Raw genomic sequence first — 7083 nt, 5'->3', positions numbered from 1 at the left:
CTACTGGAGATCAGTGGAGAAATAACTCCAGGAAGAATGAAGGGATGCAGCCAAAGCAAAAACAATACCCAGTTGTGGATGTGACTGGTGATAGAAGCAAGGTCCGATGCTGTAAAGAGCAATATTGCATAGGAACCTGGAATGTCAGGTCCATGAATCAAGGCAAATTGGCAGTGGTCGAACAGGAGATGGCAAGAGTGAACATCGACATTCTAGGAATCAGCAATCTAAAATGGTCTGGAATGGGTGAGTTTAATTCAGATGACCATTATATCTACTAATGTGGGCAGTAATCCCTTAGAAGAAATGGAGTAGCCATCATGGTCAACAAAAGAGTCTGAAATGCAGTACTTGGATGCAATCTCAAAAACGACAGAATGATCTCTGTTCGTTTCCAAGGCAAACCATTCAATATCACAGATATCCAAGAATATGCTCCAACCAGTAACGCTGAAGAAGCTGAAGTTTAACAGTTCTATGAAGACCTATAAGACCTTTTAAAACTAACCCCCCAAAAAGATGTCCTTTTCATTATAGGAGACTGGAATGCAAAAGTAGGAAGTCAAGAAACGCCTGGAGTAACAGGCAAATTTGGCCTTGGAATACGGAATGAAGCAGGGCAAATGCTAATAGAGTTTTGCCAAGATAATGCACTGGTCATAGCAAACACCCTCTTCCAACAACACAAGAGAAGACTCTACACATGGACATCACCAGATAGTCAACACCGAAATCAGATTGATTATATTCTTTGCAGCCAAAGATGGAGAAGGTCTATACAGTCAGCAAACACAAGACTGGGAGCTGACTGTGGCTCAGATCATGAACTCCTTATTGCCAAATTCAGACTTCAATTGAAGAAAGTGGGGAAAACCACTAGACTATTCAGGTATGAAACTCCAGTACTTTGGCCACCTCATGCGAAAAGTTGACTCATTGGAAAAGACTCTGATGCTGGGAGGGATTGGGGGCAGGAGGAGAAGGGGATGACCGAGGATGAGATGGCTGGATGGCATCACTGACTCGATGGACTTGAGTCTGTGTGAACTCTGGGAGTTGATGATGGACAGGGAGGCCTGGCGTGCTGTAACTCATGGGGTCGCAAAGAGTCGGGCACGACTGAGCGACTGAACTGAACTGAACTGAACTGAAATCAAATTCCTTATGAGTCATTAAAAGTGTCATTAAAAAACAACAACCCGACATCCTGTGCTGATCAGCTCTCCTTTCTGATGCCGTGTCTTGGAAACTCAGGCTCCTTGGTCTCCCCAGACCTTGAGCTCTGTCTCCTCGACTCAGGGAGGCTGTGGGCTTCCTCCTGCCTTCCCTCCCCTTCTGCCCCTCTTCCTGGTCTCCTTCCCCTCTCCTCCCCGCTCTGCTTCCGCCTTCCCCCTTTCCGAAGCCCATAGCCTCTCAGTCAGCTAGGGCAGCTGTGGGCCTCACCTCATTTGTTTTCTGTCTCTCCGAGATCACTGCCCTTTGTCACCTGAGAACCTGTGTCTTCAAAACCATTGTGTCATTTTTTTTTTTTTACACTGGGGGTGGAAGCCTCTTTGGCCTGCTGAGCAAGAATAATCGTTTTGGTAGGAATCCAGTTGTGCTGTTGGGCATCCTGGTGCATTTTACAGCTCTTTATTTAATATTCCTCAACATGCCTGGGGATGCCCCCACTGCTCCTGTTGAAGGCACTGACAGCAGCGCTTACACCAAACCCAGTCCATTCGCTCAGCCGCGGCATTTTTCGACAGTAACTACCTTCTCCTTCATTGGCAGCTCCTGGTCATGGTGCTATTTGGGTTTTTTGGAACTGTCTCCTTCTTCACTGTGGAGTGGGAAGCTGCTGCCACTGTAGCCCGGGGCTCTGACTACCGAAGTATTTGAAGAAGGGCGCCAGTGAGAGGAGGCCGCCTCTCCAGACCCCCGGCTGAGCGGCAGGGCTGGGCAGAGGAGGCCGCTCTCATCTTGACCATACCTTGGAGGCTGTTTAGGATGGAAACTCCGAGATCTAAGACTGCTAAATCTGCCAGAGTTGGTATTCAGGTTTACAAATATTGTTTAAAAACTAGTGAAGTAAGGGAAACTTGTTCTATCGGTCATGTTGTTCGAAGATGTTGTTTTTCAGTTCATCTGTCTCACATTCCTTATGATCATGTTATAAATGTAAATGTTTTCTTCTGCCCCCTGTTCTCGTTGAGAGATCATGCTTTGATTGAAACCACTAGGCCATATGTGTGTGAAGACTCGTATATCATGTGAAGACTCCTACAGGGCGTGGCTGTGTGTTACTGTGTAGTAACAGGGAGCATGTGCCACCCCATGTGTGTCTGGGAAGGACGTTTAAGTAAATCATGTAACCCTGAAATGGAATCTTTGAAAAGATTTGCACATTTTTGGTAATTTTTCATGTAGTTCATAGCAAGAGGGGTACTAATCAAGTATTATGAAATGAGGTAAAAATCGTCTTCAAGTTTTAAAAATAGAAATCTTACATTTGTAAATGAACAGAAACACACTTAAGAAAAAAATACACATTTACTGGTGGAGGCTTTTGCTAGTAATTTTTCTAGAGGATTTAGTGCATAAAAAACAAACAAACCCAAAGCATGTAGTGAAGTCTAAGCTATGGTGGCAGACAGTTGTCACTAAGAAGCACCATTCCGTATGCATGTCTGGGGATGGAATCTAACTATTTGGGGAGATGTTTAGAATGGAAATGTTAACTGTAATCCATAAGAGCTTTAAACAGTTATTTTGAGATATAATTCAGAAATCATAAAATTCATCATTGTTAAGTGGCATTTCAGTACATTCACAAGGTTATGTAGCTATCACTACTGTCTTTTCCAGAACATTTTCATCACCCCAGAAAGAACCACCCTGCCTACTAGTAGACATTCCCCATTCTCTTGCCTGGCACCGGTGGTCAATAATCTGTTTCCTGTCTCTGTGGATTTGCTTCTTCTGGATATTCCCTCTAAATGGGAAAGCTCACTTTTAAAATTGAAAATTAACTGTACAAATCAAGAGTTTTATGGCAAAGTAGATTTAATCAAGAAGACAATATTTTGTTTTCTATTATTTTTTAAAACCTGCTTCGCAATTTTATGGAGTGTGACTTTCAGACTTGATGGCAATTGCAGGGAATTGTGGTTAGCTGGAACCCTTAGAGAAGTTGCATTTGTATGGAACACTAAACTCTTTTGCTCCAAGTTGTAAAATTTTGGTTTTCTTTCTTGAAGTTGAGATAAACTCAGTTGATAGTTGATTTTATATAAATTATAAATGCTGTTTCAGAATTAATAGAAATGAATTTATTATCTCTTTAAGCACATTATTGTTTACTCAGATGTATTTGTTTTCTATCACTGTATGACAGATTACTCCAAAACTTAGCCATTTCCCTGGTGGTTCAGATAGTAAAGAATCTGCCTGCGATGCAGGAGACCCACATTTGATCCTTGCATTGGAAAGATCCCCTGGAGAAGGGAACGGCTACCGACTCCAGTATTCCTACTTAGGAGAATTCCATGGACAGAGGAGCCTGGCAGGCTATAGTCCATGGGGTCACAAAGTCAGACATGACTGAGCAAATAACAGTTTTTTTCACTAAGCACATTATTGTTTACCCAGATGTATTTATTTTCTATCTCTGTGTGACATATTGCCCCAAAACTCAACCCTTAAAAACAAGACCTATGTATTCTCTCATAGTTTCTGTGGGTCTAGAATCTCAGCATGGCTGAACCAGGTCCTCCAGCCAGCTCAGGGTCTGTCACAAGGCTGCAGCCAAGGTGTGACCCGGGGAGGACCCACTTCTCAGCTTAGTCTCATCCTGGCAGGAGTTGATTCCTCACAGGCTGTTGGATCAGGAGTTTTAGTTTCTCACGGCTGTCCGCATCAAAGAAAGCAAGTGAGAAAAGCCAGAGGGAAGTGCCAGCAAGTCATAAGTCACTGTCTTTTATCACTTAATCTTAAAAGTGACATCTCATCACTTTTGCTGTATTCTCTTTACTAGATGCAAGTTACTAGTTCCCGGCCACACTCACAGAAGGGGGTGGGGGTTACACCAGGGAGTCACTAGAGCCGGGATCCCCAGGACTGTCTCACAAGGCTGCCTGTCTCACGTTCAGCTGGGAACTAGGCCCTGCATTCCCGTGTTCCTCACTCTCCCAGGCTCAGGCTCCCTTTGCTTGTGATAGATCTGTAGAATTAGGCTGCAGAGGTTCAGTAGCCTCAGTTAATACCACTGAGTACATTCTCCCAGGGCAGCCGCAGCCTCTTATCACCACTGGTAGGGTTCCTGGTAACTGCTTTCACAAGAGAAACGAAAGGGAGTGAGGGAAGTCTATCAGGAACACGCCTTCTGGGCCGCCTCCCTCCTGTTGTTATGTGTGATGTTCTTCGCCTTAAGTTCTGTACTCACATTTTGTGTTTGGGTGGGTTTCGTTTTGTTTTTTACTCAGTCTTTAAGTCTGTAAATAGTGTTGGCCTTGGTGGGCTCTTTATTTGACTGATAACAGCTCATGTTTGAATTTGTATTATTATTTGAATTTGAAATGTGGTATGAAATAAAGAATTTAATTTAAAAAAAAAACAACAACAACCCTATCAGATACATGGAATAAATTAGAAACAATTAATGGAAAAAAATGGGAACTGTCTTTAAATGAATGAAATAGAGGCTCAAAGTTGCTTTTAGTAAGAGAGATGCAAATTAAAAATACCATCTTACCAATGTAAGATACCATCTCTAAACGATTAGACTGGCAAATCCAAAAGATTATCAACACACTCTTTCAATAAGAATAAAAAAAGAAAAAAAAAACACATCCTTTCACAGTCTGCTCATGGGGATGCAAAGGTTATGATTACTGTAGTAGTCTTAATATTTTTTTCCAAAAATATCAAATTCTAACCTCTGGAACCTATAAATCTTACTATATTTGGAAAAAGTATCTTTGCAAATGTGATGAAGTTAAGGATTTTGAATGGAGAGGTTATCCTGATTATCCAGGCTCTAAAGGCAATCACATGAGCCCTTAAAACAGAGATACAGAGGAAGAGTCACAAAAAGAGAAGGCAATATGACCAGGAATGCAGAGTTTGAAGCAATGCAGACACAAGCTAAGGAATGTCAGCACCAAGAGAAGCTTGAAGAGGCAAGGAACAGATTCTCCTCTAGAACATCCAGGAGTATCATGCTGCTGATACGTTGAGTTTGGCACAGTAGAACTAATTTCAGACTTCTGACTTCTAGAACAGTGAGTGCATTAATTTCTGTTTTTTATACATACTAGGTTTGTAGTAATTTCTTACAGTAGCTGTAGGAAAGTAATGCAACCACTATAAAGGGGAATTTGCTTATATCCAGCAAAATTATATATGTCTTATGCTTTGACTAAGAAATCCCATATCCAGAAATATTATATCTATATGCTATAGATATATGGGTAATGACACAAAAAGATGACAGCTATTAATACAGAAATTCCTTGAAGAACTATTTGTATAAGAAAAAACAGAAGCAACTTAAACACCCATCAACTGTGCACTGGATGAACTATCACACAACCACAGTATATACTAAGTAGGCTTAAAGAACAATTATTAATATCTCCACATAAAGCTACAGTGGGACTTCTGGGGTACACTGCTAAGAGAAAAAGTCAGTGCATACAGATCATGGTATTTTTTAATCTAAGAATTGGGGGAATGCAAATACAGTTGACCCTTGAACAACACAGAGGCTAGGGGCACTGACCATCCACACAGTCAAAAGCTGGCATATAGCTCACAGTTGGCCCTCCATATACTCAGTTCCTCCACTTCCATGGGTCCTCCATGTCTGTGGTTTTGTATCTGTGGTTTAACCAACTTTAGATCAAGTAGTACTGCAGTATTTACTATTAAAAAAATCATGTATAAGTGGACAAATCTGTACTGTTCAAGGGTCAACTGTATATACACTTTTACTTATATTAAAAAATAAAAGGAATGGACTTTTGCTTGGGGACAAGATTTAATAGACATACTTATTTTCATTAATTTGGCTAGATACAGTTAAAAATCGTGGATATTATAGGTAAAACAAATATAAGAAGCCTCTGAAAAGTGGAAAGAAAAAAGGCAGACTGGTGTGAGACTTTGGGAAACAAGTAACAAGGCAGTGAATTCCCTCAGCTTTGTTTTTGCCTCATATATGTCAGACGGGGTGCTGGAGAAGCAGGAGACCCTAAAATACCAACAGGAAAACACAGAAAGAGCTCCAAGGAGTCTGCTGTATCTAGGTAAAGAACCAGAAAGGGGGTAACCTAGCAAGAAAGAAAGCTTTTAGATAACAACTGCCCTAACATCACAGAGTAAACACACCCTTGACAATGCGGATTCCATGCTTACTTGACTGTAACCAGGCTTTCCTCCCCACTCTTTGGGGTGGTATCAGAGAAGACCCCATGGGAAAGAAGGACTTTCATCCCCACCTGGTGGAAATGAGCACTCACCCCACCCATGGTGGCAGTGGAGACCATGCAGGGAGCTTGATTTCCACCCACACCCAGTAAAAAGGAGGCTCCCCTTCCCCTCCTCTCTGGTGGAAAGGAAAGCACCCTTGGTGGAAAGGAAGGCACCCTTCCCCTCTCTGGGCTGGTGTCACCAGAAGCCAAATGGGACAGTGTAACTTTCATGGCCATCCATTGATGAGGAGGTTTCTTCCCCTTTACAGTGTCAGGGGAGGCCACAAGGAGGGCAGGTAGGAAGTGCCTTCCCAGTCCTACCTGGGTGGTGTCGGTGGAGGCCTGGTGCGCAGAGAAATCCTTCTTCCACCAAGCAGTAGTAACATGGAACACTTCTTTCACCCCCACGCCTGCCCCATCCCCCATGTTAGTAGAGGTTGAGTGGGGAAGTCCCCACCTGGCAGTAATAAACACCCCCCCCAACATGGTGTCAGTGGAGGCCACTTGGGGGACAGCAAGGAGGTGTGCTCCCTCTACCAGCCAGGGTAGGGTAGGGGGAGGCCTGGTGGGGAGTTCCAAACACTAATGAGGCATCCCTTCCCCTCCCATTCTACCCTCCAACTCTTGAGTC

This window comes from Oryx dammah, unplaced genomic scaffold, assembly GCF_014754425.2.
Source record: "Oryx dammah isolate SB20612 unplaced genomic scaffold, SCBI_Odam_1.1 HiC_scaffold_23, whole genome shotgun sequence".
In the NCBI taxonomy this organism is placed as follows: Eukaryota; Metazoa; Chordata; class Mammalia; order Artiodactyla; family Bovidae; genus Oryx; species Oryx dammah.
Note: the sequence above shows the minus strand (reverse complement) of the source record.